General features: G+C 48.9%; 1 protein-coding gene across 1 annotated transcript in view; it reads right to left on the bottom strand.

Moving 5' to 3' along the window:
- Positions 1-25953, bottom strand: part of LOC147668286 (E3 ubiquitin-protein ligase TRIM39-like) — a 183137-nt gene that overhangs the window by 5757 nt on the left and 151427 nt on the right. The window lies entirely within an intron of this gene.

A 25953-nucleotide genomic window follows, 5' to 3' on the forward strand; every position in this document is an offset into this window, starting at 1 on the left:
CCTGGTCACAACTCGATGGCATAGATAAACAACGAGAACCTGGACAAAAGCCTTTGAAATCCATTTTAGACCTCCCAGATAAAATCGTACAGAAATTAAAAACCCTGATTCCAGAAAAGAAAGTGGACTGGTCGATAGTAACGGCCTGTCGCCAGAAACCCCAGGAGGATGTATCGGACTACTTCTCCCGGTTTGAAACGGTGTTCTCCGATTACAGCGGCCAGGACATGACCACTGCAACCGGACACCATCTGTTTGTCCAGAATTATGTTAAGGGTCTGTCACCAGAGGTCTCCCAGAAACTGCAGGCCAGCGAGAGTAGTTGGGCAGCCTCCAAACCTACGGCTATCCTCCGGATGGCCCAATATTATGAACATCAGAAAAATGAAAACGATAGAGCAACAGAGAAAAAGAAGAAGGACTTGAAAGAGAGGGTGATGATTGCACAACTGCAAGGGGTGACTATAGGACGAGACCAATACCGGGGAAACTATCAGACGAACGTCCCTAAGACTGCACCTCCCAAGGACCGCACTTTGACTCCCCACATTGGACGTACAGACATTAGAGAGGACCAGTGTGCTTTCTGTAAAGGAACTGGCCATTGGAAATCCCAGTGCCCGGTTCTTTTGGAAATAATCAGAAACAAAGACCCCAAGGACATAGCAAGTGGACCGAGAAATAAGGGACAGCAGCGAGGGCTCCCAAATGACACGACTAACGACAGATCAGGCAGACCAAATACATTTGATCGACCCAGACAGAACCAATGCCAGCAATCTGACTACGATGACGCCCACGACTTTGCATAGGACTGCCAAGGGCAAGGGAGGGATCCAGTCGAGCTCTATGTTGACCAGCAAGGCCCTTACATCACTGCTAAGGTCTTGGGTACAAAGTCTCCATTTCTGGTAGACACTGGCGCAACACGTAGTGCGTTATCTAAACGACTGATTCCAAGGGCACCCTTGTCTGGCTCACTTATAACATCGACAGGTTTCGATGGAACGCCCTCCACTAACCCTTTGTCCGCCCCGATCCTCTTCGACTTAGAAAACAACACCACTGACACCACGTTTTTGCTTTCCTCCAATAGCCCTGACGCCATTATGGGACTTGACTTATTGAAACACTTCCGAGCGACAATTAGATGTTCTCAAGACGGAGTTCGAGTTTTCCTTTACGACAACCCCGTTCTGCTTAGACATTGCCCTCCCCGACGCATGTTTTCCATCACCGACGCTGACACATCCCTGCTTGACACTCTGCCCCCGTATCTGTGGGCCAAGACGGATTCGGACGTAGGGCGCATGATGATTGACCCAGTGCACATTACTGTCCGACCAGACGCAACACTCCCAAAACTTCCACAATATCGGATATCGCCCGAGGGCGAGAAGGCATTGGTAAAGATTATTCAGTCACTGATAGACGCAGGAGTGGTAGAGGAAGTGGTTAGCAACGTTTGCAACAGCCCTATCTTGCCCATCATCAAGAAACAGGGAGAGGGAGATGAGAAAGCATACCGCTTTATCATTGACCTTCGAGAGATCAACAAAGTGGTGGTACCCCAGTACCCCGTGGTCTCAGACATCACCACCATCCTGACTTTGATTCCTTCTACTGCCATTCTGTCATTGACCTCAAAAACGCATTCTTTTCCATCCCCATCCACCCAGACAGCCGATATCTCTTCGGCTTCACCCTAAAAGCCCGCTCATATAGGTTCTGCCGAGCACCCCAGGGCTACACAGAAAGCCCTAGCATCTACAGCCAGGCCCTCAAGAGTGGTGTTAGTGCAATATGTCGATGACATCCTTTTGGCAGCCGACACCACTCCATTAGCAGGTACAGCCACCATTCAACTCCTGCACTTCCTTGCGGAAAATGGCCACAAGGTCTCCAAGAAGAAGTTGCAATTCTGCCAACCCCAGGTCACTTACTTAGGCCACCTTTTGTCCAAAGACGGAAGGAAACTCACTCCCGACCGTATTCAAACCATTCTCGAAACTCCTGTCCCTAAGACTCAGAAACAGGTTCGTTCCCTACTAGGCCTCACCTCCTTCTGCCGACAGTGGTTACCAAACTTTAGCCTCATTGTGAAACCGCTGCTTTCTCTGCTAGCTAAAGACGTCCCCTTCCCACTCCCTTGGACCCCTGAATGCCAAACCTCCTTCACGGAACTACGAGATGCCCTTTGTTCGGCCCCTGTCCTAGGTACCCCCGATTACACAAAGCCCTTCTCCCTTTACACTCACGAAAGGGAGGGGTGCGCTTTATCTGTCCTGACCCAGTCCATTGGCCCAAAGCAACGACCGTGCGCTTACTTCTCTGCCACTCTTGACCCTGTAGCCAGAGCCTTGCCTGCCTGCCTTCGAGCTGTAGCTGCCGCTGCTATCTCTATCCGACAGAGTGAGGGGATCGTACTCTCGAATTCCCTCACGGTACTAGTACCCCATGCAGTTGACACCCTCCTGAACCAAACCAAGACGCAACACCTGACGAGTGCACGACTGACTGGATACGAGCTGACTTTGCTTGCACCCCATATCACCCTGAAAAGATGCACCACACTGAACCCAGCAACTCTGTTACCCTTACCAGAGAACGATCCCGATGTGCCCCCTGTACATGACTGTGTGACTCTTACGGACGAACAGACTAGAAGTAGGGTTGACCTCAGAGACAGCTTTTCCTGACCCTGACGGAGAGCTGTGGGTGGACGGTTCTTGCATCAAACTCCCCGATGGCACCACTTCAGCTGCCTATGCAGTCACCACGGCTCGAACTGTGGTCGAGACAGCCCGCATCACGCAACGATCTGCCCAGGCAGCGGAACTGATTGCCCTGACACGAGCCTGCATTCTAGCAGCAGGAACCACAGCGAACATTTACACCGACAGCCAGTACGCCTTCGGGGTGGTTCACCATTTTGGGCTCCTTTGGAGGGAAAGGGGATTCTTGACCTCACACGGCACCCCCATTTTGCACGGAGACCTAGTCTCTGCCCTGATCGAAGCTGTCCTTCTCCCCAAAAAGCTTGCGGTCATCAAATGCCAGGCACACAGAAAGGTGACAGACATTATTGGACAAGGAAATGCGCTAGCCGACATCACTGCTCGAACGACAGCTGAAAATAGGACGACAACACGTATGTACGTGACCAGGTCACAGGCAGAAAAATGGACTGACGCTAGGGACACTATTAGAGACATTCAAATGGCTAGTACACAACACGAATTGACTGAATGGACACGGGTGGGATTAAAGGACGATGAAGGCTGCTGGCGGACAAAAGACACAAACAAATGGTTGCTACCTGACTCATACTTGATTCCCATACTGACTATGGCACATTCCCCTGCCCACATAGGATCAGCCCCCATGATTGAACTTGTCTCCAGAGTTTGGCACAATGATAAAATCACAGACTCCGCCAAACGTCTGGTCCAACAATGCTTGATATGCCTGCAACACAACCCCGGGAAAGGAACTGTAGTACCCCGGGGAGGGTTTGGGGTCCCAAATCACCCGTTTGAAGTCCTGCAGATGGACTACATCCAGCTAGACAGATGCCAAGGCCTGAAATATGTACTTGTTGTGGTATGCGCATTTAGCAAATGGGTGGAAGCATACCCAACCCGTGACAACACTGCTATGGCCACTGCGAAAGTACTGTTAAAATAATTTTTCCCCCGTTACGGCCTTTGTCGAATTTTGTGGAGCGACAATGGCCCTCACTTCATAGCCGAAGTCATCCAGCTCATCTTAAAGGGGCTGGGCATCAAGCAGAAGTTCCACGCAGTCTTCCACCCCCAGTCTGCTGGACTTGTTGAGCGACACAATGCCACACTAAAGCTCAAACTGGCCAAGATAGTGGCTACCACGGGTCTGAAATGGCCAGACGCCCTCCCACTGGCATTGCTATCGATGCGTTCCACCCCCACCAAACATCACTTGACACCTTATGAAGTTGTTTTCGGTCGACCCATGAGCGTCTGGTCTGCACCGAAACCAACTTCCATTCATGACGTCCCGGACGTCCTAATGTCTGATTACCTGTATAAATTGACTGAAACTCTGTCTGTCATTCATCAGCAGGTGCAGCAGGCCATCCCCGATGCTTCCAGGGGTCCGGGTCACGCCATCCAACCTGGGGACTTCGTGCTGATCCGGAATTTTCAGCGGTCGAAGAGTCTGGAACCCCGGTGGACGGGCCCCTGGCAAGTGTTAATCACCACCCGGACGGCTCTTCGTGTGGAGGGGAAACGGCACTGGCTGCACGCACACCACTGTAAGAAGGTCTCCTCGACCCTGGCCACGACAGAAAACATCGACAACCAAGAAGAGCTCCTGAACAAGGACCGACCGTCACTAACCTGCTATCCTGATACCGAAGCACTTGAACTTTCAAAATTCTCTGACCCCACTGTGCCATCCAGAGAAGGGTATTTCCTGCGTCGAAAGGAGGGAGCTTCGGCTAAGTAGACCACGGACTAAGTTAAATCTCAGAACGGTGACCTAAACACCACCAAGGGTCACCCGGAGAGAAGCTAAATGAAGTCTGTGGTTCTGCCTGCTACCGAGCACCTTGAAGATGATGGAAGCGCCAGATAAGAAGATGATGGAAGCAACAGGAAATACCCACTACAGAAACCCAAGAACAGACAGACTCCACAGCACAAAGACAATTGCACTCTTCATCACAATCCTTTTCTGCTTTCTCCTCATGACCACGCTCTGGATTGTGGAAGAAAATGCACCTGCTCACTAAACATTCCTGACCACTGCTCAGCCTACCACCATGAAGGAACATTATCTGATTTCGCTCTCTCCTCAACTCAGAGAGAGGCGAAAGGAGTTTTGGAATAACTCCTTTGTACAGTTGCTGCACCAGCACAATCTTGCCACCAACGCCACCAACTGTTGGATCTGTGGGTTGCTACCCCACGCCACTGGACATTCAATTCCTTTCATCCCTTCACCCTTCTCAGTTCATGGCTCCTGCCTTGCTTGGCTGATCCTCCTGCAAGAAAGTTATAAAGACAATGCCACCTCCAGCAAAACCATGACGCACTTCTATCATGGGGTCTGGCGAAACAAAACGAAGACACACTTCTGCCCGCTGACCTCCAACGACTCAATCCACATGGACATCCCTGCTAAAGAACGAATTGAAATGCAGGTGTTCAACAACCCAACCAGACCCACCTTCTCCTACCTGTGGAAACGAACGGCTGCCACTCTGACTGTGGCCCTGTCAGTCATCAATGTCACAGGCCACATGTGCATAGAAGGGCTTGGGACACAGCTGGTAGGCCGCAGCGCCTGCCGTTTCACCAGAACTTTGGACTCCACCGATCCGCCTTCCTTCGTATCCTCTCCGAATATGTATTTCATCTGCGGCACAAAGGCTTACACCTGGCTCCCCAAAGGCTGGGGGGGCACTTGTTTCATCTCCTTCATCCTTCCTCCGACTTATGTGGCTCCAGCGAATCATCATAGACAAAAACGAGCCAAGGACATTGAACAAGCCGACTCAACAGGAGCGCAGTTCCTCGATGCTATGAAGGGACTCGTTCCACTCTGGGGCCCGATGGCAAACAGCCGTGCCATCCGACATCTGACCCAGGCAGTTGAGACAACAATGAACATCACAGCTGGTATCCTTGCTAACAACACCGCCGAGCTTCAAGCGGTCCGCTTGGTGGCCCTCCAGAACCGCCTTGTCCTAGATGTGGTTCTTGCGGACCGTGGTGGAGCATGCCGCATTATTGGGTCCAGCTGCTGTACATACATACCGGACAACTCACCCTCAGTGTACAAAGCCATCGAACATCTTCACAGACTCTCTTCAGAAGTCCACCAGGAACAGGAAGAATGGTCGCTTGGTGGTTGGTTCTGGAACACCGTTAAGAACTGGGGCTGGAGACTGTTCACCATTATCCTGATTCCTGTAGTTGTAATATGCGGTCTATGCTTAGGAATTCAATGTCTGCCACCTCTGTGTTCATTATGTACAAATTGTATTTGCCTTAAGACTGTGGACTTTGGAAACGAACGCATGGGAGCATTATATGATGCCGAGGTTAGGAATTTGATGAAGATTGATATTGAGTAGGCAAGTTGGCTAGATATGTTGCAAACGTCAACATTATCGGCGCCATCTTGCTCTTTTTTGAGCCCATTCGTGCACGTAAAGCGGCAGTCATTTTGCGCACCATGGCCTCCCTGCCCCTCGCTGATAGCCAGCGCGTCTCTCTCTCTCTCTCTCCTAACCTCGCAAGCATCCCCCGCACGCTGACAACCCCCGCTCTCACATGCCTTGGGTCATAAACCCCTCTTCAGCGCAGCTCTGCCTCGGAATCCCATCCTGTTCCCAGCGCGACACCTCCCTTCATTCCTTTCCTGGTCCCGGGTCCTCTGATACAACCCACCTTTTCCTGTGTGCCCATTTGTCTTCCTCGTTCCCAGGCCGCCACCTGGCCCTGCGGATACTGTTTATTGCCTCCCGTACAGTAGGAAGCTTCCCCCATCAAAGGACCCTCGAGTTGATCAAAGCCCCCACCCTATGAGATCCGATCAACCCCACACATTCCGTGAATCGGCGGAATGTCCAGCTGCGCGATAATCATCACCTGTTGTGACCGGGGTGGGGACTTCAACTGTAAATGTGTGTGGGAACGGGCCTGAAGGGGAGATTCCGAGGATGTCCTTTCATACTTCAAAGCATTGCAAGAATGTGTTACATGCAATAAAGATCATAAACCTGTGTATAAGAGGCCAGGCCTCAGAGATGTGGGTAGAGCACCTCGTGGCGATACTTGCTGTCCGAACTGATGTGTTCTCCTCCGGAGAGAATAAACCCTTGTTTCCTGCCTTCCAGTCTCCAGCGCCTGCCTCTTCATTGATTAATATTTTGTGGGTTAAAGAGGCGACACCGCCGGGCAATACTTAAGGATCTTTGTTTATTGGTTGCTTCCCACCTTTTTACAATTAAACCCAGATCAGTTGACTGGGGGTGAGTGTTTGATTTGCTCAAACGCTCTGTCCATCATCCCCTTTGGTATCGTTTTGTTCGCCCTAAGTTGGCACGGTATGCCCAGACGTGGGTCCCTTGCTCACTTTACCACTGGATTCAAGATAGCCTGGCTGATGAGGATTATGAATCGGAAACCGGTCCCAGGATGCTTGTTTCTGGTGCAGGGAAGACATGGCTTGGCAGTTCGGGCTACACTGTTCCCATGAGGCATAGGGTCAGACTGATTTGCATATGGCATGTCTGAACTGGGGTGGCGGAGTGAGCTAAAGAATGGTGATGGATTAAACCCAACCCAGTTGACTAGGGGTGAGTGTTTGATTTGCTCAAACGCTCCTTACATCATCCCCTTTGGTATCGCTGAATACTACAGTACACCACACTATCACATGAGGCATACTGCACTACACCACTCATGGGGCATATTACACAACACTATCAATGACACATACTACACTGCACCGCACATGATATACTACACTACACCCCAAAACCACACATCAAAAATAATACAATACTACACGACTGTCTACAAACCACTACTGCACAAAACATACTACACTACATCCACTACCACATATGAAGCATACTACATTACACAATATATGTACTAAACTACACTACCCTACACATGGACCAAACTACACTAAACCACAACAGTGCATCACATGAACCCACTACCACACATGACACATATTGCACTACACCCCACTACCACACATACTACACCACACTACTACATGATGAATAATACACTTCACCACACGGCCACACATGACATATACAACACTACACCCTCTACTACACATGAAAGCAGTCTACACTTCAGAATACATGGACCAAACTCCACTACACTACCACACACAGCACATACTACACCACACTCCACTACCACACATGATGCATACTATACTACACCACACACGGACCAAACTACTCTATGGGCAGTACCTTTGTGCCAAGAATAGCTGGTCTGTATGTTCATCGTCTAGAGACCCACAGAATCTTAAGTTCCCATAAACCTTTTCTAAAAAGGATCGTCCTTTGGAAAAGATACATTGATGATGTCCTGGTCATTTGGATAGGGGATAAAGGGTCTGCGATTTCTTTCAATAAGTGGTTAAATACACGAAATGAACTCCTTAAATTCATACATAGAATGAGCAAGGAAGAACTGGTGTTCCTCAATCTGAATTTAATTGCAGATCAGGGTGGTCTGAATACCACCACACATGAAAAACTACGGCCAAGAATTGTCTACTATTATTCGACAGTTTCCATCCGCGTCATCTTAGGGAAAATTTCCCTTAGGCGAATTCATGATACTCAGACGCAACTGCTCTGATGTACGTGATTTTAAGACACAGGCATCCAATCTAGCTAAGAAATTAAAAGCTAGGAATTATCCCAAGAGGACAATGGATAGAGCAATGAAGATGGCCCAGAACAACAACCGCAAAGCCCTATTAAAAGGCACACCAGCTAAAGAAAAAGAAGACAGACTGATTTGTGTCACCACGTTCAATATGCTATCTGATCAAGCGAGTAAGATCATCAATAGACACTGGATGATCCTCAACAGTGGTTCCCCCAAATTACCCAAATCCATTTTCTCGCATAGACAAGGCGTGAGCTTGAGAGATGTCCTTGTCCACACAGGTCCATACAAACAACCAGTCAATGTACAACAAATGGAGAGCACACTTCCCCTACTGTCAGGTCATCACCCATGCAGCAGTTGTAGTGTGTGTTATCTCACAAAAGCGATAAGAATTTTGACTTTTCAGAATAACACAAGATGGGAATTATTTTTTTTCCCAACTGTAACACTCCCAGAGTGATTTACATGATCACTTGCCCTTGTAATCTTTATTGGTGAATACTCGAGTAATCGGAGTTGCGGCAAAGCCACTATCAAAATGTCAACACATTTCATAAAAGCGAAACACACAGCATTAGACCATAAGTGGGTCATCCTTGAATGTGTATATGATGTGGCAAACAGTGAAAGGAGACTCTTTGAGAAAGACCAAAGATGGGTCTTTAAGCTGGATCCCTGATGATTCCAATGGGGCATCAATGCTAATTCCTGAATCCTCCAGAGACTTGCCCTCGATTTAGTGGAGGAGACACTGCTCCGGTGGCCAATTCCAGGGGGAAGAGGGTTGGGATGGGGAGAGCCTGTAGAGTCAAAGATGCTGTGGCTCGTCTACTCAACAGCAACACTGCAGCAGGCATTCACAGCAGTCTGATGGATGGTACCAGCAGATATGATACCTATAAACAAACATTTAATAAGGCTTTGGTGTAGTATTAACTCTATCTCTTAAGGTACCACCTCACGAAAGCTTTTCAAATCTCAATAGACCTTTAGTTTTGTTCTTGTTTTGTTTTCATTTAGATTGTCCTTAGAGGCCCCTTCATCAAAGTTCTCAAAACTGTAGAGTATGATTTCAGCATCAAACCCACAAGAAAATTTGGACAGGGTTAGCTTCACCCAAGTCCTCTCTGGCAGAGCCCTGCCAACAATATGTACAAATTGAACAAAACACTGGTTACCTTTTTTTGCAGCATGATGTTGCGCCTGAGCTCAGCGCGTAGTAAAATCAAGTCTGTTAATGCGTTTCTCCTTTTCTTCTTGTTCTTTTTTCCATCCAGGTGTGAGATTAATGTGGGACGTTCTGAGCGGTGAAGTCGAAGCGAGGGGATAAGTTGGCAAGACAGAGTCCTGGAAGCCGGTAAACAGGTAAGTGGCAGGCAAAGAGGCTAAGCGAAGGGGAGGAGCACGGACGGTCTCTAAATAAGACTGCTTTAGAATGTTCATAACGGTCACATTCTAATTGTTTGTAACAAGGAACAGGTGCAGATAATTAACGTAATGAGGCTGCCTTCTAGAAGGTGCTTTAGAATGTCCACAATGGTCACATTCTAATTGCTTACAGCAACGAACAGGTACTAATGATTAATTTGATGAGGCTGTCTTCTAGAAGGTGTTTTAGAATGCTCACAAAGGTTACGTTCTAATTGCTTATAGCAAGGAGCAGGTGCAAATGATTAATTTGATGAAGCTATCTTCTATAAGGTGTTTTAGAATGTTCACAAAGGTTGCGTTCTAATTGCTTATAGTAAGGATCAGGTGCAGGGGATTAATTTGATGAGGGCGGTCTTACGGAAGGTTCATGTTGAGGTCATCTATGACGGTTGCTTGATGCTTATTCTGATGGATTTTCTGAATGTTCCTGTGGCACCTGAAACTTGTCCTTGCATATGCATGGTAAAACATTTGTGAAAGATGTTAAGCCTTTTCAAACAAACTGGAGAACACCAGCTGCAGCTAGCTATAACCCTCACTCTCAGCACAAATCTTCACCTGAGCAGGACACGCTCCCTTCGACTCCCACTCAGCGGCAAAGTGACTCCTTGTTTCCGCCCCACGTTACCAAGCTAATCCCCGCCCTCCCCCCCTAAAGCGCATTAACACTCAGGCTATCCCGGCCCCGTTTGGAAGCAAATCGCTCTGCAGACGCCTACAGACACGGACAATTATTACCGTTGCAGCCCGCCTAATTCTAGTTGCTCACACTTTGTCCTGAAGATAAACTCGAATAATTGAGTTTGAAAAGTCGTCGACCCCTTACAACATGAACTCCTTAAACTGTGTAAAAAATCTTTAAAGGAGGTTCCACTACTGTTGTCAATGCGATGTTTTTATTTTAAGTTCACCCTCACTTTTCACGTCACGCTTGTCGCTTATTGTATGAGCACCTGAATTCCATCAATGTGTAATAGATACTTTTCATACATTGACCATTATGTCCCTCCTTATATTACCTACTGCTTTCTCTTTTGAGAATTAAGTTCCTACACCTCTACTGACCTCATTGCTCCTTACAGGGTCAATTCTCCCTGACCTTTTAAGGCCAACTAGAACCACTGTTCCTTTCTAGAGCTATTACCAACAGAATGTAATATGTTCAAAAGTCACTGTACAAGACGTTTGATTCATTCATAAGTGTTGGGAGGAATGATACGAGTCATGCTGGTATATTTAAATAGTCAAGAGAGGCGAGCTGTGGCAGGAATCCTGACAGGCTTGAACAACAACATTACATGGGGCCAGGTCGCACACTAAAACAATCTTCTTTATCTGGCTAAGAGAACTCCCATATATGTTTTCAGATATTTTTTCAGCTACTGCGTTCCTTTTTGGAAATACCTTGTAATGACATGTGTCTCTGAATTTTATAGTGATACAAGTATACACTGCACATCTCAGATAACTCAGCACCTATGGATATTTGTGGAATTGTTGACTGCCTGGAATCCAATTAGAACTATGAGGTGATTAATCTTTTCTAACAGAGTAAAAGAAAGGTCTTTTTATGTGTAATTACCCCTTCCTGTTACAGATTGCCAATCTATTAATATTGCTCCTTATTGGCCTCATGGACATTACAATATTGATAAGTCTGTATTGTATTTATGGCTGGTCGTTGCGGTTACCCATCCCCGTAGGCTTTTCCTGAAGGAGATGCTTGTACCAGGAAGTAGTCCCGTGTACCGACCCCATCATGGTGTGCAGCAGTCTAGTCTCTTAACTGTGTGCACGCAGTGACGCCCGTCACGCGTATCAGCCGTGACAGGCCTTGATTCTCGTATATATCTTGTTTGTGAGGGCTGGAAAGGTAACATACTGATCCTGGTGGCCATTTATAGACTAGCAGGCCAGGATGTACCCTTGGTATAGTAAGTACGACATAGCCGGTATTGAGAACAATTACGAGCGACCACGAGTCATTTCCCTCACCATGCTTGGATGTTCATTTTCTCTTGTAGACTTTGACGAGTAGTTCATCTTGCCACAGTTGGCCCTATGGGGCATTATTTATGACCTATTTTTGTATGCATTTGACCCACCTCCGCCTTACACAGAACCACCTCTCCTTCAGAAAGCAACTAAAAACTTGGATATTCGATAAGTAATATCCCTCCCCCAAGCGCCTTGAGACCCTCTGGGTGAGTAGTGCGCTATACAAATTTTCGAACTTGAACTATATGTTCTTTTTGTCCATAATGCCCAGTGTGTTATGTGTTATATATGGATGTGATCACTGTATATCACCTCAAGGGTTGATCACAAGTGTTTAATAGATGTGTTCATGTGTTACACTTTTGATGTGAGCCTGCATATGTGACGCAGGTCATAGGTGGTATTCTATTTGGCACGAGTATCAGGATTCCCATGATCATATTTATGTGGGACCCTTCGGGATCTATTGCTGGTTAACCTCTCTCATGATCTATTCCAGATACCTACACCATACCCTATCAAGTAGGTGTTTATGCTTATTTAACCATGCAGAGCGTATGTATTGCTAGCACCCTGCTAATTTACAGTTTTTTTTTTTATATAGCGCAAACTTGACCCGAATCCAATCGGGTATCAGAGTGCTTTACATAGCACCAGTTACGTTACATGAGGACACACATTCATTTTTGTTAGGCACGGGGAGATTAAGTGATTTGCCCAGAATCACAGGAGGTTTAGCGTCATTACCGAGACTCGAACCCAGTTCCCCAGGTCCGAGGTCCACCGCCCGAGCCGTTAGGCCAACTTCTCTCCCCCTTGATTTAGGAGTGGATTCAGGGAATTTAATTCCTTGATCTTTAAGATGGCCACTGGGAAGAGTTGCTTGAAACAAGTAAACTATACAGAAACCTGGTGCATTTTAACCGTAAATACAGCATAGTTTTCTCTAGCAGGCAGTTTTTAAAAAAAGTCTTAAGTCTGCACCTCCAACCCGCTCCTACTCCTATTCCATCATTCATTTGGTATTTACCACTCAAGTGCTCCCATATCTATCGCTTGTAGTAGCCAGGTGGGTGAAGGTTACACTAATAAAAGAAGTGTGCTTTTGAGACCTCTTAGAGGTTTCACTTGTGTTTTCTAGCTCAGAGTAGGCCGATTTTCATGTTTACGCGGTTAGGAGGACAGCTCCTCTAAGAATCCCTCTGGCCTTCCCTTTCTTTCTCTATAGCCAAACTACACTACACTACATTACCACACATGACACATACTACACTACACTACTACACATGAAGGTTACTGCACTACATCACACTACCACACATGAAGCAACTTACACTACATCAAATTACCACACATGACGTACACTACACTACAACACACATGATGCATATTATACAACACCACAGTACCACACATGAAGGTTACTACACTGTACAATACATGTACCACATTACACTACACCTCACTTGGCATCACTACTACACATGACACAATCCGCATTGTAACTACCACACATGTAATCCGCATTGTAACTACCACACATGTAAAAAAACTACACAACCACACATGAAGCATACTAAACTACACCACACATAAACCAAACTACACAACACCACACTACGACATACTACACTACACCACACTACCACACATGAAGCATGCTACACTACACCCCACTACCACACATGAAGCATACTACACCACACCACACATGATGCATAACCCACTAAGCAAGCACAACAGGCTGGACTGTTCCCATGAGGAACACAGTCAAGACTGATTTGCATATGACTGGGTCCAAACTGGGGTGGCATAGTGAGCAAAAGAAAGATGGATTAAACCTAGATCTGTGACTGGGGTGAGTGGTTGAAACGTTTCAGCACTCCCTCCATCATCTTGTGGTGGCTATGCCCGCCCTAAGTGGCCAAGGGTATGCCCAAACGTGGGTCCCTTGCTCACTGTGCCACTGGATTCAAGCTAGCCTGGCTGATGAGGGATAATACCCTGAAACCGGCTCTATGATGCTTGCTTCCTGGTAAACTGATGATTTAATTAGTCGTGTTGCAGTTTCTCCACCTGCTGCGGCGCTAAGATGCTGACGTGAACGTGCTACGGACAAAGATGCGAATAGGCATGTGGGGGAGCACGCAAAGTGATGCAAGCCGCACCTGGGCCCAGCCCGTGCCTTTGCATCACTCTGACACCATCCTGGGGTGTTGATTCTAACGCCGACACTGTGCTCATCTCTCACTGAGCTCACTCTGCAGGCAGACAGGGGACAATCGGGCATTCTTATATTGCTTGACCTGTCTGCCGCTTTCGATACGGTCAACCACTGCATTCTGCTGACCAGGTTGGAAGAATCCGGGGTGTCAGGGACGGCCCTAGAGTGGCTTCGCTCGTATTTATCTGACAGTTGTCAGGCGGTTTTCCTCATCCGTATCAGTCTAAATTCTCCAAGATCCACCATGGCGTTCCTCAGGGCTCGGCGATAAGCCCTATTATTTTTAACATCTACATGAGACCCTTGATTGGAATCATAAAGGTGCATGGTGTGAAAGTGGTGAATTATGCCGACAACACCCAACTTCTTTTCTCTCTATAGGGTAATCAGTCTATCTCTCTGGCAACTTTTCACGACTGTATGCAGGACACTGCCCATTGGTTAAGAACCAACTCACTTCAATTTAATTCAGATAAGACTGAAGTCTTATACTGCACGGTGGGGAGGATTCCTTCCCCTTTTCCAGACAATTTCTGGCCTTCTTCTAACACGTTTGCTTTGGTTCCGGCTAAAGTAGTACGGAATCTGGGAGTGATGTTTGACATGAATTTAACCATGGAAACGCATGTAAACAAGGTGGAGGGGAACTGCTTTTATTTGATCAGAGCATTAAGGAAGATTCTTCCGCTGCTGCCACAGATCACAAGAGCATTGATTGTTGGTAGCATCATTCTCAGTAGACTGGACTACTACAAGTCCAAAATGTGGCGGCCAAACTGGCATTGATGAAACCACGACGTTCGTCAGGCTTACTGGCCATTGCAGAACTTCACTGGCTGCCTATAATGCAGAGAGTCCAGTTTAAGTGTCTGTGTCTGGTCTTTAAAGCCCTTCATGGCCTTGGACCTTCAAGAGACTTTTGTATGGTACACTCCGACAAGGTACCTTCGCTCTGCTACTGCCTGTCTGGTGAAAGTTCCGAAAATTCGAAGAGCCAGGTCAGGAGGCAGGGCATTCAACTCGGCCGCCACCAAGCTTTGGAACAGCCTTCCTTTAGAACTTAAGACAGCTACAGGACCTTCTTCAGTTTAGGGAGAAGATCAAAACATGGTTGTTTCCCAGAGCCTGATAGGCTGGAACTGCCATATTAGTTTTAGATCATACATGGCTATTTCCCGTGCCTGGCAGGCTGGAACTGCCATTTAGCTCACGCTGCTCTTTCCCCACTGCTTGACGAGGTTCACGTACTATGGCGCCAAGATACCCGTTGGGTGATAGCTGCGCTCTATAAATACTGCATACAATACAATACAATACAATACAATACAATACAATACAATACAATACTCACGCTGTTGTACCTCACTTGCCGCGGCAGCCTTTCTGGAATGTTCTGTGACTCCACTTGGTCTTCTTTATGGGATATAAAGTAGTCGTCTGCTCAGGGACGATCTGGCAAATGGCTAGCGAGAGGGTGAGGGGGGCGGGGTGAACAGGTGGGGTACGGGTGTGGAGGTCGGTGCAGTGACACGAACACAGCACAGCAAACAGGTGATGGCAGGCAGCAAGACTCGTTCCCTCTCGGCCGACACCACATCTCGGCCAAGCGAAGCGGCTTCTGACCCCTTACCTCAAAGAAAAGAAGGTTTGTGGGTGCGATGCTTTGTGACGGGGATGGTGCCACAGATCTGGCCACCTCACCCCCTCAAAAGCCCTCAGGCCCCCTTCCCAAGAACTCCCCCACGCTTGGTCCTCGGCGCAGCAAGCTCTGCTTCCCACACCAGCTCTCCGACTTCCACGAGGTCTGGTGTCAGGAGCAGAAACACAAAGGTAGGACTAGACGCAGAATCTGTCCTACAATGTAAACTGTACTAGAAATAATACTATACTAGTCGCCACAGCCCACTGCACTACAGAGCACACAACTAAAGGTAGAACACTGCTTTAACAGCACTGTACCCTACAGAGGATACTAAACTATGAAACACAGCACTACAGAGTATACTTTACTACAACACACACTATACTAGACAACATACTACACCAGACACAACACAGTTACAAGTTGCACACTGTATTATGTGGTAAACTGCACAGGACCATACCTTGGCATTAGCCAAACACAGAGCTAGACAGCACATTGCACTGGATAGTGAGGTGTACACTGCACTACAAAGAACACTGTACTAAATATCAAACAGTGCTAGATTGCACACTGTACTAGTAGCACACTGTGCACAGCACTAGTGAGCTCACTACACTGAATGGAATTCTGTATCAGATAATAAATTGTAATGGATAGCATTCAGAGCTAGAAAAAACACTCTACATAACAGAATGTTCTAGATGTTAGTACCAGACAGCAAACTGCACTAAACATCATAAAGTGCTAGGAAGTTAGTACAGCACTGTTAGACCTGTCTGGCCCTTTGCGTAGTCCCTCCAATTTATTATTTATTTTGTTCCCTTTTTGCCCCTCATACCCTTATTTATTTATTTTTGTGTCCACTAGAGTTTTATGGTGTTGGTCTAGGGGATAGGTGCTCTTTCGCCCTCATAGTTTTTCACCTCAGGCCTAGAGGCCTTCCCTGACAGGAATTTCCTTGGAGTCACAAAATGGTGGCTACCAACTGTCATACCTGGAACCTTTCCCATAGGATAGAGTAGGGCATTCCAGAACCTTCTGGTCCCTTCTGGACCTTTGAGGGTCAGCCTATATAAGGCGGAATGCTGGTCAGCCATCTTGTCTTGTTAGTGAGGAGCAGCTGGAGTATAGGCTAAGGGTCTGGTAGGGGGTAGGATCTTCACAGGGTAGCTTGCCTCTTAAGGGTTGCCCCTTTTAGGATTCACCCCCCCCCCGTCCACCTCTTTAGGTCTGACCCAGTTAGCTTCATCCTGCTGACCCTGGACAGGGGGACTCTAGCCCAGGAGGGTGTGAGGTGTGAAACCAAGTCTTTACCCACCCTTGTCCAGTAGGAAGGGATAGAGCAATTTGCAGGAGTTAGAGGATTGGTGCCTTGGAGCGTGGAACTTCACCCCTGATTAGTTCCTCCTTGGTGTAAAACCGGGACCCCATTGCTTGTGGGAGTGAGCACAGCCAGAGTCACCTCTTCTCACCTGTGGAATCTGAGGTGGGAGAACAGGCGCCACAGCGAAGTTGATGTGAAGCGGAGTGTAGCGCTGACTGTGTTTGGGCGGCGCGCTTCTGCACAGACTCTCGGCGGTGATCACTGTGTAGCTCTGACTGTGTTTGGGCGGCGCGCTTCTGCACAGACTCTCGGCGGTGATCACTGTCCTGTCAGGAGGGGCCTAGGACCGAGCAGGCCCAGAGGTGAGCCACTACCCGCGCTGTCGAGGGGAGCAGCTGCCGCTCTGAGCCGCTACTCTCTCACGCGTGCGCAGGAGCGCTGCCAGAGAGTGAATCAACTGAGGCAGATCGAGGCGGAGAGCGGGCCCCACACGGAGCGCGCATTTAGCGCGAATTCCTCACGGGGCTGGCTGGTGCAATCTGGAAACCAGCCCCGAGGTACGCGCTGGGAGAGATCAGCTGAGGCCCCAGAAGAGGTAGCGTAGGCCGGAGAGTGAGGCACGTCTACCAACGCAAGTAAGGGGAGTGGGGGAGATTGCGATGTGCTTAGACTTTCCCTCCATTTTCATTCCTCTAAGCGTCTAGAAGCACTGGAACGCGGGGTGAAAGTTCAATTCTGGTATCCCAAAGGATTTCCTTTGCAGAGTTCAAAAGAGACAGAGTAAGAGGAAGTTTCAGAGCTGAGGAAGGTCAACTAAAGAACACTGTTAACTTTACTAGGGAGCAGCCTGGGTAGAATGCCTGTGGTACCTTAGAGAATTGTCAAAACGAACTTGTTAAACCTAAGGCTCACTCAGTAGATATTGTGTTCACCTGCTAAAAATCAGATATGGGAAAGTGGTCCTAACAAATCTGTTTACTTCCATCTAGAGAGAGTTTGTCCACAGGAAACCGTCTGACAGAGAATCCATTGGGGGGAAGGAGGGAATTGCAGTGTTGCTGTAAGAGTTGGCTTTGTTAACCTGGAGACCCCATAGCTAAGGTACCTGGGGATTGAAAAGGAAGTAATTCCTATGAATGTTTCCGTGCTGAAGATTGAGACACTGCTCCCTAGAGACCAATGTGATGTGTTGATAAGCTGGGAAGTTGAATAGTGAAATATCTTGGTAACTTTGAAGAAATTCATAATTCTACTGTTTGAATGTAATGTAATGATCTGTACTATCTAAAGATAAATAATAGACAAAAGAGCAAAGAATATTTTTATAAAGCAGCTCGTATTTTTACACAAAGATTGGTGTAGCGTCATTTTTGAGTGATATTGCCTTGAATTACTGCTGGGTGGTTTGCAACCTTTACACATGTGCCTCTATTGATATTGTCTTGCACTAGGCCAGGCTACCCTAGGTGACCTGACAACATTAGGTTCCAACAAGTTGATGTCTAGCGGTGGGATCTTGACTGTGGTTGCGACTACTCTGCAGTAATTGAGTGTAATCCACTAGCCTACACCTGGAGTTTTCTCCTAGCGGCCCTCCTAATTTTTATTTTTGTTTTTTCCAAATGTGTTCCTGGTGGTGGGGTGGAGGTAGCTTCAGGTTGCCCTTGTAACTCAATTTTCCTTGTGTGTCTAACTTTGAATTGCCTTCTGCAAAATGGAATTTGCACTGGAAAAACGACACTTATTCTGTGGCCCAGCTAAAAGATTTCTGTCAACAAATGGGGGTATTTTTTAAGCATGGTGCCAGGAAGGGGGAACTCCAGACCAGTTTAAGGGCTTGGGTGGAAGCACACAGAGAAGGGAAGGAGGAGGATGAAGGGACAGACCGGGACACGGTCATAGAGGTAGAGGGATTATTCCACCCTGAGGTGGAAAACCTACTCCCAGGACCAGTGTCCTACTCTAGGAGGGGCAGTAGTGTCTCCGGGGGAAGCTTGACCGAAGCAGAGCTCACTGACAGGAGGGAAATGAGGCAATTAAAATAGGAGTTGGCTAAGCTGGAGCAGGAGAAGGAAGAGCGGAGGATGGCTCATGAATTCAGGTTGAAAGAGTTAGAACTCCAGACCCTGCAACGGGGATCCTCTCCTGTTATGAATGGTGGCAGCGAATCCAGAGAAACAGCCAGGGAGTCCAGACCCTATTTGCTTAAGACCTAATTGCTAGCTATAGTCAAGGGGATGATATAGCCAAATGGTTGGCTGCCTATGAGGTCTCCTTAAGAGCCCATGGGGTGCAGGAGAAGCACTGGGGGGGTGGTTTGTATAAGTACATGCCTCCTACTGGTCGGGACACCTTGCTGGCCTTGGAACCAGAGGAGCAGACCAACTACCCCACCATGAAGCTAGCATTGGTCAGGAAGTTTGGGCTAACCCCAGAAAGGTATCGCCAGAAGTTCAGGGGAGCCACAAGTTAAGCACCCAGAACTGGGTGGACTTCCTTGATTATGCAAGAAAGGCATTGGAGGGCTGGGTAAAGGGCAGTGAGGTGAAGGATTATGAGGGGTTGTATGATCTATTTTTGAAAGAGCACCTACTCGAGAAATGCTTTCCCGAGCTGCGCCAACACCTGGTGGACAGCAAGCTGACCAATCCCCGGAAGCTTGCAGAGGAGGCGGACATCTGGGCAAGTACCCGGGTGTCCTCAAAGGGGACTGGAGGGGATTCCCAAAAGGCCGGACAGGGCGCCCCTCAGAAGAAGGAGGGGGGAGATAAAAAGCGGGAGTTCTCTAAAGGTCCCCAAAACAATTTCCAGGGAAAGGGAACAGGTTTCACCCCTAAGGCAAACCCGCCCAAAAACCCTAATCCTGGCCAAAGCCAGCAGCCAAGGGTTCTCCACTGCTTCGAGTGTGGTGGTGTTGGACATTATAAGGGAGATGTCAGATGCCCAAAGAGACCACCCCCTCCCACCGGAGGAAAACCCCGGGGAGTAGCTAGTGTAGTGCTCGGGGAGGAGGTACCCTTAGATAAGGGGGGTGAGTGGGCGGGTGTCACCTTAGTGTCCCTGGGAGAACGGGAGATGGTTCCAAAGATCCAGGTGCCCCCAAATACTGTTAAGTATGGGCAATGGATCACCATCAATGGCCGGAGAGGGGAGGCTCTGAGAGATACAGGAGCCAGTATGACTATGGTGAGAAGTCAACTGGTGTCTTCAGAGCAGGTGGTTCCCAATGTACTCCACCCCGCAGCGATGGCTGACGGCAGAATGGGCCACTATCCCGTGGCTGAGGTTCCCTTTGAGTGGGAAGGGGTTGCAGGTTCACTTCGAGTTGCCGTAAGCCCTGCCGTGCCAGTTGATTGTCTGCTGGGGAATGATATTGAGCACAACGCTTGGAGAGAGGTGGAATACCGGACGCACTCTGCGATGCTGGGTACACCTGACTGGGCCTGTGTGAGCACAAGGTCTGCGACTGCCCGGAGAGGGAGTTCGCCTGGGTTGGAGCCTGGAACAATGGCCCAACCCGCTGCCAAGAAGGGACAGACCCGAAGACAGGAAGAGCCTGGTTCGGCTTCCACACCCCATGTGACAGATCGGCCACCGGCGGTGGTGGACCAGGAGTCCGTGGAGGGGGAAGTAGTCTCTCTGGAGGACCTACCCATCCCTGCTGAGTGGCATGTGGAGGGAGTCCCTACCAGAGAGGAATTCTGTAAGGGTCAGAGGGAGTGCCCTACCCTTGAGGGACTGAGGCGACAGGCTGAAGCCCAGGCAGCAGGTGACGATGCGGGACACTACCACATTTACTGGGAGGATGGACTCCTCTACAGTGAACCCAAGGTACCCTTACCTGGTTCATCAAGGGCCTTGGTAGTCCCGCAACGATACCGAGCCTTTCTGCTGGAATTGGCTCATGCTATACCCTTGGCAGGACACTTAGGTCAGGACAAGACCTTTGCTCGGCTTGTCCTCCACTTTTACTGGCCTCAGATGAAAGTGGCGTCCAACACCTACTGTCGGACATGTGTATCCTGCCAGGCCAGTGGGAAAACAGGGGTGAAGCTGAAAGCTCCCCTGGAACCACTTCCAGTCGTTAGCACCCCCTTTGAAAGGGTGGGCATCGACATTGTAGGGCCATTGGATCCACCGACAACAGCTGGTCACAGGTTTATCCTGGTTCTGGTGGATCATGCCACACGGTACCCAGTGGCAATTCCTCTGAGGACTGTCACTGCACCTGTGGTGGCTAGGGCCCTAATGGGGATCTTTACCCGAGTGGGTTTCCCCAAAGAAGTTGTGTCTGACAGGGGGACCAACTTTATGTCAGCTTACATGCGGGCAATGTGGAATGAGTGTGGAGTGACCTACCGGTTCACCACTCCTTATCACCCCCAGTCAAATGGACTGGTGGAAAGGTTCAACAAGACCTTGAAGGGCATGATCAGAAGTCTGCCTGAAAGCCTGCGGAGGAAATGGGACGTCCTCCTACCCTGTTTGCTATTCTCCTACAGGGAAGTGCCACAGAAGGGAGTGGGCTTCAGCCCCTTCGAACATCTGTATGGGCACCCTGTACGCGGTCCTCTCAGCCTGGTGAAGGATGGTTGGGAAAAGTCTCCCAGGAAACTCCCCCAGGATGTGGTGAGCTACATGCTGGCCTTCAGGAGCCAAATGGCGAAGTTGTGGAAGCAAGCTTCTGACAACTTGGAGGCCAGCCAGGCAGTCATGAAAGAGTGGTATGACCACAATGCTCACCAGGTGGAATTGGAGCCTGGCCAGAAAGTGTGGGTGATGGAGCCTGGAGAGCTTAGTGCCCTCCAGGATCGCTGGACAGGCCCCTTTGAGGTGTTGGAGAAGAAGGGTAAGGCCACATACCTGGTGGACCTTAAGACCCCACGACAGCCCCTATGGGTGCTTCATGCCAACCGACTCAAACCCCACCATGAGAGGCCCGAGGTCATCTTAATGATGGTGACTGATGGGGGAGAGGAAACGGAAAGCGAACCTCTCCCAGACTTGTTCTCGTCTCAAGAAAAGGATGGGTCAGTGGAGGGAGTGATTCTCTCTCCCACCCTAACTCCTGAACAGCGGGAAGACTGTCACCAGATACTGGAGCAGTACTCTACGTTGTTCTCCCTTGTCCCGGGAAGGACTCACCTGTGTACCCATGATGTGGACACAGGGGACAGCCCACCAGTGAAGTCAAAGACCTATCGGCTGTCCGACAAGGTGAAGGCTAGCATCCATGGAGAGGTTGCCAAGATGCTAGAGCTAGGAGTTATAGAACCTTCCAACAGCCCTTGGTCCAGTCCGGTGGTGCTAGTGCCAAAAGCCGCTCCACCGGGCACCACGCCAGAACTGAGGTTCTGTGTGGATTACCGGGGACTGAACTCAGTTACAAAAACTGATGCCCATCCGATCCCTAGGGCGGATGAGTTAATTGACCGGCTAGGAGCTGCCCAATACCTAAGTACCTTTGACCTCACTTCAGGGTACTGGCAGATCTCCTTGACAGATGGAGCAAAGGAAAGGTCAGCCTTCTCCACGCCTGAGGGACACTTCCAATTTTGTGTGATGCCTTTTGGGCTCAAAAATGCCCCTGCCACTTTTCAGCGGCTGGTGAATCAGGTCCTCTCCGGAATGGAGAGTTTCTCCGCTGCTTATCTGGATGACATTGCTGTCTTCAGTAGCAGTTGGGAGGACCATTTGCAGCATTTGCAAGCAGTTCTCCAGGCCCTGAAACAAGCTGGCTTGACAATCAAGGCCAGCAAATGTCATATTGGGCAGGGGTCGGTTGTGTACCTTGTACACTTGGTGGGTAGGGGGACAGTGCAGCCCCTGCAGGCAAAGATTGAGGCAATCATGGCCTGGGAACCCCCCAAGACACAGACTGAGGTCCGAGCTTTCCTGGGCCTCACAGGCTATTACCGTCGCTTTGTGAAGGGGTATGGCACTATTGTAGCGCCCCTCACAGAGCTCACCTCAAAGAAACAACCTCGACAGGTAGTTTGGACGGAGGCTTGTCAGCAAGCTTTTGAAAAACTGAAGCAGGCAATGTGTGCAGCACCGGTCCTGAGGGCCCCAGACTTCTCCAAGGAGTTCATTGTCCAGACAGATGCATCAGATCATGGCATTGGGGCAGTGTTATCGCAACTGAATGAAGAGGGCCTGGATCAGCCTGTAGTCTTCTTATCCAGGAGACTGCTTCCCCGGGAACAAAAGTGGAGTGCAATTGAGATGGAAGCTTTCGCGGTGGTGTGGGCTCTGAAGAAGCTGCGGCCATACCTGTTTGGCTCACACTTCCTGGTTCAGACTGACCACCGACCCCTTCGTTGGCTGATGCAGATGAAGGGGGAGAATCCCAAGCTGTTGAGGTGGTCCATCTCCCTACAGGGAATGGACTTCCGGGTGGAACATCGGCCTGGAGTGGACCACGCCAATGCAGACGGTCTCTCCAGGTATTTCCGCCTTAGTGATGAGGACTCCCAAGGGGTTGGGTAGCTCTCCCCACTTTCAGCTGGGGGGGGACGCGTGTTAGACCTGTCTGGCCCTTTGCGTAGTTCCTCCAATTTATTATTTATTTTGTTCCCTTTTTGCACCTCATACCCTTATTTATTTATTTTTGTGTCCACTAGATTTTTATGGTGTTGGTCTAGGGGAAAGGTGCTCTTTCGCCCTCATAGTTTTTCACCTCAGGCCTAGAGGCCTTCCCTGACAGGAATTTCCTTGGAGTCACAAAATGGTGGCTACCAACTGTCACAACTGTCATACCTGGAACCTGTCCCATAGGATAGAGTAGGGCATTCCAGAACCTTCTGGTCCCTTCTGGACCTTTGAGGGTCAGCCTATATAAGGCGGAATGCTGGTCAGCCATCTTGTCTTGTTAGTGAGGAGCAGCTGGAGTATAGGCTAAGGGTCTGGTAGGGGGTAGGATCTTCACAGGGTAGCTTGCCTCTTAAGGGTTGCCCCTTTTAGGATTCACCCCCCCCGTCCACCTCTTTAGGTCTGACCCAGTTGGCTTCATCCTGCTGACCCTGGACAGGGGGACTCTAGCCCAGGAGGGTGTGAGGTGTGAAACCAAGTCTTTACCCACCCTTGTCCAGTAGGAAGGGATAGAGCAATTTACAGGAGTTAGAGGATTGGTGCCTTGGAGCGTGGAACTTCACCCCTGATTAGTTCCTCCTTGGTGTAAAACCGGGACCCCATTGCTTGTGGGAGTGAGCGCAGCCAGAGTCACCTCTTCTCACCTGTGGAATCTGAGGTGGGAGAACAGGCGCCAGCGCGAAGTTGATGTGAAGCGGAGTGTAGCGCTGACTGTGTTTGGGCGGCGCGCTTCTGCACAGACTCTCGGCGGTGATCACTGTCCTGTCAGGAGGGGCCTAGGACCGAGCAGGCCCAGAGGTGAGCCACTACCCGCGCTGTCGAGGGGAGCAGCTGCCGCGCTGAGCCGCTACTCTCTCGCGCGTGCGCAGGAGCGCTGCCAGAGAGTGAATCAACTGAGGCAGATCGAGGCGGAGAGCGGGCCCCACACGGAGCGCGAGTTTAGCGCGAATTCCTCACGGGGCTGGCTGGTGCAATCTGGAAACCAGCCCAGAGGTACGCTCTGGGAGAGATCAGCTGAGGCCCCAGAAGAGGTAGCGTAGGCCGGAGAGTGAGGCACGTCTACCAACGCAAGTAAGGGGAGTGGGGGAGATTGCGATGTGCTTAGACTTTCCCTCCATTTTCATTCCTCTAAGCGTCTAGAAGCACTGGAACGCGGGGTGAAAGTTCAATTCTGGTATCCCAAAGGATTTCCTTTGCAGAGTTCAAAAGAGACAGAGTAAGAGGAAGTTTCAGAGCTGAGGAAGGTCAACTAAAGAACACTGTTAACTTTACTAGGGAGCAGCCTGGGTAGAATGCCTGTGGTACCTTAGAGAATTGTCAAAACGAACTTGTTAAACCTAAGGCTCACTCAGTAGATATTGTGTTCACCTGCTAAAAATCAGATATGGGAAAGTGGTCCTAACAAATCTGTTTACTTCCATCTAGAGAGAGTTTGTCCACAGGAAACCGTCTGACAGAGAATCCATTGGGGGGAAGGAGGGAATTGCAGTGTTGCTGTAAGAGTTGGCTTTGTTAACCTGGAGACCCCATAGCTAAGGTACCTGGGGATTGAAAAGGAAGTAAATCCTATGAATGTTTCCGTGCTGAAGATTGAGACACTGCTCCCTAGAGACCAATGTGATGTGTTGATAAGCTGGGAAGTTGAATAGTGAAATATCTTGGTAACTTTGAAGAAATTCATAATTCTACTGTTTGAATGTAATGTAATGATCTGTACTATCTAAAGATAAATAATAGACAAAAGAGCAAAGAATATTTTTTATAAAGCAGCTCGTATTTTTACACAAAGATTGGTGTAGCGTCATTTTTGAGTGATATTGCCTTGAATTACTGCTGGGTGGTTTGCAACCTTTACACATGTGCCTCTATTGATATTGTCTTGCACTAGGCCAGGCTACCCTAGGTGACCTGACAACATTAGGTTCCAACAAGCACACTGTACGGAAGGCACAATGTACTAAAAAGTCACTATGCACTAGAAGGTGCACTGTACTAGAAGGGACATTGCTCTAGGCAGCACAGTGCAACAGACAATAATGTACTAGATGGCACATCGTACTGGAAGCCAAATTGAAATGCACAGAACACTGTAGTGGACAGTATACTGCACCAGTGACCCTACTGAACTTGGTGGTATACTGTACTAGGCAGGGAGCATACAGGAATCTGCACCCTGCACTAGAAGGCACACTGCACTAGACAGAATACTGTGGCACACTGTTCTAGCCGATACACTGTACTGAATAGCATTCTGTATTAAACTGCACACTGCACAAACCAGCAAACTTTATTAAAAAGCCTACTGATGGTGCAGAGAGCC

This window comes from Lissotriton vulgaris, unplaced genomic scaffold (assembly GCF_964263255.1).
Source record: "Lissotriton vulgaris unplaced genomic scaffold, aLisVul1.2 SCAFFOLD_328, whole genome shotgun sequence".
NCBI lineage: Eukaryota > Metazoa > Chordata > Amphibia > Caudata > Salamandridae > Lissotriton > Lissotriton vulgaris.